This window comes from Sardina pilchardus, chromosome 12 (assembly GCF_963854185.1).
Source record: "Sardina pilchardus chromosome 12, fSarPil1.1, whole genome shotgun sequence".
Lineage (NCBI taxonomy): Eukaryota > Metazoa > Chordata > Actinopteri > Clupeiformes > Clupeidae > Sardina > Sardina pilchardus.
The window spans coordinates 21427683-21436070 of record NC_085005.1 but is presented as its reverse complement, the minus strand read 5'-3'; the positions used below and the strand labels follow the sequence as shown (position 1 = coordinate 21436070).

The window sequence follows — 8388 nt, the reverse complement described above, 5'->3', positions numbered from 1 at the left end:
AAAACATACCGGGAAACATAATTTCATTACAATGCACAACAGGGCCGAATGTCAATGCTTGTAATAATAATAAAAAATCGACAGGCTGGTATAGTTTTCAATACTTCGTCGCTTATTATCCTTGCTTTACGCATACCTTATGCACGGTGTGTTTTGAACTGCAACAGACACGACTGGAGTTTATAACGTAGATATAAACTTTAAAGACTTTATGGGCTCGCTTGATCTATTGTAGTAATAACGCCTCGGGGAGATCCTTCGGAAGGAGAGTTGGTTATGGATCGACCATAGCCAGTCGATAGGGTGGCACACTGGCGATATAAGGCTACGGCTTATGTATGTTTTTTCGCAACCTGTCAAATAAATATGTGCAAATGTCTGAAAAGCAACATGTGTTTACAATGTTCCTGTTGGAAACACCCTGTTAAGAAGCCTTCATTTGAGTGTTTCGCTCCCCCCAAAACCATGAATTGGAAGCGTCCATTGACAACCGAGTTGGACCGTCCGAGGTGTCACATCACAAACGGAGTTGAGGCGGTGGTATGACGCTTAGAGGCGTAGGATGGAGACTATCCGCAAAATTCATCATAAGTAAAACTTTTTAGCGGATGTTAGAATTAAATAACTTCAAACTTAGAACATGAATGCAGTAGAATAACGGCAACAGGTTAAGTGCACATGAGAGCACATTATAGACTAGCGAAACCTATTCCTTACGCATTCTACGCAGCAAATGGCTAGTTTAATCAACTGTTCGGTGCTTTAAGAAGCAGACTGTATAACGGATAGTGACATAAGTCCAATAAGAAAACTGTTGGGATAAATTTCAATTTGGACAGGATCTTTGACTGAACGCGAATAACGGGCATCGTTTCAAGATCATCAGCTTATCTGTAAGTTTGTTTCTTTGGGGTTTCTTTTGGATACACAGACCAACAACATATATGTTTCTATTTAACGTAAAAGCCACATGTGTAGCCTACGTTTATAGTACGTGAGTTATGCTACCGTTAAAATGATGTTTATGTTTTACGCGAAACCGGAAACTTTCCCGTTTGTGCAATAAATAGCCTAGGGGCTACTGTCGTATTTAACCACACGAGGCGTTCCCACAGTTTTACCATAGTCTTCGTAAAAAATATTTTTTGTATAGTGTGGCATTTAAACTGTATTGTGGCCCGATATGGCTGTTTGAGTTTTATTGCACACTATTGGGGAAACGTAGGTGTGGCACGGGCACAGGTTTGGGGTAAAAATAAGCATTTTTATGTAATTTGTATGTCCGTCAAAACTCATATGGAACTAGCCCATTTTTCTCTTCCTCACAATTTCAGACAGCCTTACTTATGGGTGTGGTTCATAAAAGATGTGTTCATAAAGAGTGCAGAATATTATTTTGCTTCCTGTGACTTAGTGGAGTGCCACCAAGCTGTCTGTGTGTAGAAAGGGGAACCCCTTTAGTGACATTGTGAAGGGGAAAGGGGTGTGTCCTGGTCCACTGCCTCAGAATTACTGAATCACTCCCTGCTGTTTCCAGAAACTTCACTTCAGCCAAGCAGACATGCCTTTCTTAAACCTCTTTTCACTCACACTGCCACGTACAGCTGCTACTATTAGTTCATCTGACACAGTCAGGCTGGGGCAAGACTGCCCATCATCCTAACCCTGTCAGTGTTGCTCCTCTGGGCCTAAACATGATAGGCCATCTGTGACCAGTTAAGACAATTCTCACGAGTGCACAGACTGCTCAAATAATATTTTCTCGTCTTGGGAATTAGGGAAGGAGAATGCACCATCGGTTGAGCCTCTGACCTGGCGTCAGGAACAGCCGCAGCGGAATATTGTTGTGGGAAAAAATTCCCAGAATGCTTTGAGCACTGGACAGGCTTGTGTTTGTTTTCACTGGGAGCTTCTGGTTGATTGGAGCAGAAGAAAGCCTTGTGCGGCCAGCTCCACAGGGCTTTGGCCTCTGGGAACCAAGACTGGCATGGAGCCGGGCCTCATCCAGCCTGGACCTGGGCCCCCATCACCACACAGAGCAGCTGCCATCTGTCATTGATAGGCCTTTTTTTCCATTAACAGAGAACCGGCTCTCTTCTGGTTCAAGCTCATGAACTGTTCAAGATGTTGATCGGAGCATTTCAGCCAAAAATAAACTTCTCGATTCAGAACCTGAGAAGTCTGGAGCTGGCACCAAAACTAGTTGTTGTTTCCTGTGAACTGGATTGGGAGTCATTCTAGAGCTCAAGTATGCCCGCAACACCCTTGTTACAGTAATGACACATCCTTGGTTACACTAGCCATGTTTACTTGGACAGTTTTTTGTCATTCCGATTCAACTATTCCGATTGAACGTTTTGTGGCGTCTGTTTACATGGGGTACATTCTATTCCGATTAGGACCTTTCAAGCGCTTAAAAGTCTTTGATCGGAATAGCCGTTGTTGGCTACAACTTTTAATTGAAAAGATATAGCAGTCAATCCGAATGACCGTACACATGGGTGTTCATTCGGAATAGGAACGGACTATACCACCTCTTCCATTCCGATCACAATTCTGATAGGATCAGGAATTCTCATTCCGATTGAGGTGTTTATATGACGATTTTTATTCCGATTGAGCTGTTGTTCCGTTTCTAATTGGAATAGAAGTGTCCATGTAAATGGAGCTAACTGGTGGACGGCTGGGCTGGCTGGGCTTCACTAGATAGCACCAAGGCTGGGCTTCACTAGATAGCACCAAGATTCAGTGAATTCTGCATGGAACTGGTTCAAGAGCCAGTTCTCTGTTAGTCATGAAAAAAAATGCCTTGAGAGGGCCATCCATGATTGTAACCTCCACACAGGCTAATGACTTCATGGATTATACATGAGGAGTGATGATTGCCTACTAAGTGCATAATGGCTGAACGCATAGACATCTGACACGGTCGGGGTACCCTACTCTACAGGATGACTCCGCTCCTGTGCCTGTGAGCTTAATATGACCAGAGAGCATGTAGCCCATTCTCCTGAGGTGAACCGTAAAAGTGCCCGCTCAGGGTTTACTGGCCGTAGAGAGAGAGAGAGAGAGAGGTGTGTGTTCTGTTGTGTGTGTGTGTGTGTGTGTGTGTGTGTGTGTCTTCTGAGTAAACACGGCTGTCTCTCAGTGACCATATGGCCCTCATCCGGCATGCATGCTATTGGAAGAGCCAGGCAGAAAGAAACCGGGGTCATAGGTCAGAGAGCAGAGGTTAAAGGTTAAAGGTTAAAGCCAGAGACTTTCTAATGAGGAGACACAGCACTCAAAACATCCTCCATTGAAATACATGGAGTTAGTTTGCAACGCCAATATGGCCATTGTCTACACACCATCCCTCTCCTTCCGCCGCCAAAAGCGAACATGTGAATACATTGTGCCAATCATGTGTTGTGATGTCGCTGCTGGAGTGAATTTGGTGTCCGCCCGAAATAGATGCCCGATAAGTGACCAAAAAGCATTGTAATATGGCCGCCAATCGGAGAGATTTTGTTAAAACTTAATGACTCTGACTCGTTGTGATGATGGCTGTTTCTCTTCAAGGTGTGAAATGGGGTAATGCCTGCCAAGGTTGTTGACTGTGAATGCAGGAAATAAATAACAAGTGTGTGCGTGTGCGCATATCTGTGTGCATGTGTGTGTGTGTGTGTGTGTGTGTGTGTGTGTGTGTGTGTGTGTGTGTGCATGTACATGTACATGTGCATGTGTCATGTATCTCTATGAGGTGTGTGTTTGTTTTATGTGTGAGTGAGTCAGTGTGTGTGTGTGTGTGTGTGTGATATACAATGTATGTGTGAGTGGGATTATTTGTGTTGTGTGTGTGTGTGTGTTTCAGTGTGTTTGTGTTGTATGTGTGTGTTTTGTGTTGTCTGTGTGGTGTGTGTGTGTGTGTTTGTCTGTGTGTGTGTTAAAAGATGGCACAGCATCCTGGCAAACAGAGAGGACATAGAGGGGAGGCCTAATGGCTTCTTATTATGAAATATTTGGCCGCAAGGAGCATCTGGGGTGGAGTGGTAATTCATGGTCGATTGCCAAGCAGGAAGAGCTAGTGAAAAGGAAGAGGGAGGAAACGACTTCTGGAGGATGAGTGATGCATTGTGGGCTACTGGAGGTCACACATTTCATCCATTTTCAGCACTCTCGTCTGAACCCCGGGGGGAGACACGGGGATCGGCCACCGGCCTTTCAGCGACAGCCCCCCCAACCCCAGAGGAGGTAGCTGACTGTCTCAGCCTGCCTCGCGAGCACAGCTGTACAGCTGAACCTCATCGCAGTCCCCTTTTAGTGGCTGAACCTCCTCCCCAGAAATAGCTCAATTCCAGCCTTTAGGAGGAGGTGAACCAGCTGTAAGTTACTGAACCTCCTCTTTCACCCCTTTAGGTTGAGATGATCATCAGCCTCTCTGCCCTCTCCTCAGGACATAAATTACTTCTGAACCTCCTCTTGAATCTCCTCAGAATATACTGAACCTCCTCTTCACCTCCTCAGAATATACTGAACCTCCTCAGGATATACTGAACCTCCGCTTCACTTCTTCAGAATGATCTGAACCTCATCCTCACCTCCTTAAGAAACAAACCTCTTTCAGCTCCTCAAGGGTAACTGAAGACCCTCTCATATCAGCTCCTCAAGGGTAACTGAATCTCTTCTTTCAACTCCTCAGGGGTACCTGAACCTTCCCAGGGGGAACTTACTTTGTCATACCCTCAGGAAGAAAGTGAACCTCCTTTTTCACCTCCTCAGGGCTAACTGAACCCCTACTTTCACCTCCTCAGGGCTAACTGAACCTCTTCTTTCACCTCCGCAGGGCCAAATGAACCTCTTCTTTCGCCTCTCTCCTATTTTAGGAGGAGATGAACCTCCTCTTTGGCCTCTTTTTGCATCACTGACTTTGATTTGCCTTCTCTGCTTCATCAAATCCCAGCAGTCGGTATGTTCCTGGGCCATATCATCAGCCTGATTTAATGTTTATTCTGTGTGTGTGTGTGTGTGTGTGTGTGTGTGTGTGTGTGTGTGTGTGTGTGTGTGTGTGTGTGTGCGCGTGTGCGCGTGCGTGCGTGCGTGCGTGTGTGCGTGTGTATGTGTGTGCGTGTGTATGTGTGTGCCCGCCTGCCTGTCTGCCTGCCTGCGAGATAGAGAAAGTACGGAGGGGGGGAGAGATGGCAGAACCCAATACATCACCCCTGCTTCTGAGACCAGCTGTAATGAATTTGAGAATGAATTCAGTGTTTCTGTTTCTGACACATCATAATTCAGTGTAAACATCAATAATTAAACAAATCAATAACTAAACAAAACAAAAACAGGCTATTTCCAGCGTAGTTAGTTTTTTTGGCGGTCGGGCGGATGATGGTGCGGAGGGGGGGGGGGTGGGGTCTGGATAGAGTCACAAAATATCAACATAGTGGCATGTGCCCTCCTTTATATTTGTGTGTGATCTTGTGTGTGTGTGTGTGTGTGTGTGTGTACATGTGAAAGGGTCTGTGTGAAAGGATGGGTGTGTGTGAAAGGGTGTGTATGTGTGTGTGTGTGTGTGTGTGAAAGGGTGTGAACTAAGGCTTGGTTTCCACGAGTAGCCTATAATTGAGTGTCCTTTTAAGAAACAACACAGGGGTGTCTTAACTCTGCTTGGGGACACAAGACAACAGCGCCGGCTTTCTTCTGCCTCCTCCTGCCCAGGGCCGAATGCGCTGAGTGGACGCTGGTTTCCATGGCGGAGAACAGCATTGACATTCTCCTGCCTTCTCCTGACTGCCCGCGCTCAGCCGGGCTGCACAAAGACTCGAGTCAGAGAGAGAGGGCCTTTTTCTCTCGCCTCTGTTTTAACAGTCAGGCAGCCGTTAGCTCATTGAGTTCTTTCCCCTTTTCTCCCACTGGTTTTATTATGCTGTGTGTGTACATACTTCTCTCTGTGTGTGTGTGTGTGTGTGTGTTTTCAGTACCCATATGGGCGTGCTCACGTGCTTTTTACAACGTGCCAATCCCGTCCCTATTTTTTGCCCTCTGAATGGAAACTTTCCTGCATTTTTCTTGTGGCTTTACGTGTGTGTGTGTGTGTGTGTGTGTGTGTGTGTGTGTGTGTGTGTGTGTGTTTGTCAACGACAGTAAGTGAGAGTGCTTTACTTTAGAGCACTGTAAGTATGTTTGTGTGTGTGTGTGTGTGTGTGTGTGTGTGTGTGTGTGTGTGTGTGAGTGTGTGTGCGTGGAAAGTATATTTGTGTCTGAGGCGGAGTAAGCAATGTAATGTTCACATGGCCTTGACTAGGGTTGCCCCCCTGTGCTCAAACTTGGCCAGCCCACACACTTCATAGGGTGGAGTTGTGTGTATGTGTGTTTTTGCTTGTGTGTGTGTGTGTGTGTGTGTGTGTGTGTGTGTGTGTGCATGTGTGTGCGTGTGTATGTGTCTGAACAATTGGTAATAGCTATGTTTGGGGTTTTGGATGGTTGCGTGTGTTGTGTAATGTTGTTTGTCAGTGTGCCATAGTGGTTTGTGTGTATCTTTCTCTCTGTGTGTGTGTGTGTGTGTGTGTGTGTGTGTGTGTGTGTGTGTGTGTGTGTGTAGTATACTGATTGGAGGAAGTGGTGCACCTCCTCCCTTAGAGTCAGACAAAAGGTCTTCATGAAGTTGTGTTTGTGGTAAAGGTGGTGGTGGTGGTGTGTATGTATGTGTGTGTGTGTGTGTGTACTGATTGTAGGAAATGCTGCAACTCCTCACTTAGAGTCAACAGGTCGACTGCAAGCATGGCATCCTTTCTTCCTTTCTTTCTGAACGAAAGCAGTGCACTTGTTTCAGATGAGTGCAAGGGCAGCAACTAAGCATTATTTTGAATATGCTCATAATTGATTAATCTGTTAACCCTCATCTTGTCCTTGGGGTCAATTTGACCCCAAGCAATGTTTAACATCATAAAATATATGGTTCACCTTTTTTGTTTTGCTTCAAGTTTCATGACTTTTCCTCATTTGAAGGGTACAACAGAGTAAACATGAAATTTGCACAAAAATATGTTTCCAATGTCCTGTAAAAAAAATAGTTACGTTGGTGTTCTTGGGGTCAATTTGACCCCATTTTTATGAAACATGAGGTAAATGAATATTTGACACAATATGAATATTATTATTGTAATAGTATGAGAACATGTACTTATTATCATTATTACATAAACAAGTACATATTACATATTAGTTATTTTGGCAGGTCTGAAAAAGTCCAAAAACTCAGCCTTTGGGCTGTTGACACCGGATTGGCCATATTGCCAGCCAGGGTTCCAGGGTTCATAAAGGGGTGTGGGGGGGTGGAATTGTTTTGTTGGGCTTTTGATGGTGGTTATTACACTCTTGTTAAGTACCTACCACAAAAAAAACTTGGTAAAAAAAATAATTTCAATCATTTTTTGAGAGTTTTGTTAGTTGGGGTCAAATTGACCCCAAGGACAACGAACGTCGGTAAAATTTGAGGACAACATGAGGGTTAATCTGATTTATCTGATTAATTTATGATCTCTATTAATCGATCAGTTGTTTGATCGATAAATGTGAGAAATGTTAAATCAGTGTTTCCGAAGGCCCCAGATTATGTCCTCACAGCACATAAGCTGTACAATGTTTTGCCCACACAGCAAATATATTCAAGTGTAATATTCAAAGTTTAAGAAGCTGCAATCAGAGAATTTGGGGTATAATTTCCAAAAAAAACACAAAAACCGATTAATTGATTACCATTATTGGCCACGTTTTCTTCATTAAGAAGCTCTTAAGTGCTAAGATCTTCTTAGGAGCGCTCTAAGAACACTCTAAGAATGTTCTAAGAATGCTCCTAAGAAGATCTTAGCACTTAATGTAAGAGCTTCTTAACAAATCTGGGAAACGCGGCCATTACTGTAACTAATAGATTCATCGATTAATTGCCGCACCTGTAATGTGCACACTATGAAACCATCACTCAAGCCACTGGTGCATTTTCTAGAAGGCAGTGAAATGTGTTAAGTCTTAGGGGTACGGACCAACGTGAGCTGTAAAATGACGTACAGTAAGATATTAAAAGTATATAGCGGTAGTAACTAACGGCAGCTATAAAATTGAGACACATGTATAGAGACGGAGATAAAATGAGAGAGATTAGAGAAGAGGCTGGAAAGAGGTGTAAAGTAGAGTGATGATGGGTGTGGTGTGTGTGTGTGTGTGTGTGTGAATGCGTGTGTGTGTGTGTGTGTGAATGTGTGTGTGTGTGTGTGTGTCTGTGTGTGTGGGGACGGGGGACGTCACCTCTGAAAGATGATGATGGGGGAGTCACCTCTGCTTCGGGTCGGTACGAGTATTATTGGAAGCAGCAGTGCCGGAGAAGGGGAGCTTACGTAATGGAGAATTACA

At 44.4% G+C, this 8388-nt stretch overlaps 1 protein-coding gene across 1 annotated transcript in view; it reads left to right on the top strand.

Annotated features, from left to right (window-relative positions):
- Positions 1 to 521: 521 nt before the first annotated feature.
- Positions 522 to 8388, top strand: part of hpcal1 (hippocalcin-like 1) — a 12901-nt gene continuing 5034 nt past the window's right edge. The window contains exon 1 of the mRNA XM_062551640.1: positions 522 to 893. The gene's annotated coding sequence lies outside the window, so the exon portion shown is untranslated. The remainder of the gene's footprint in view (positions 894 to 8388) is intronic.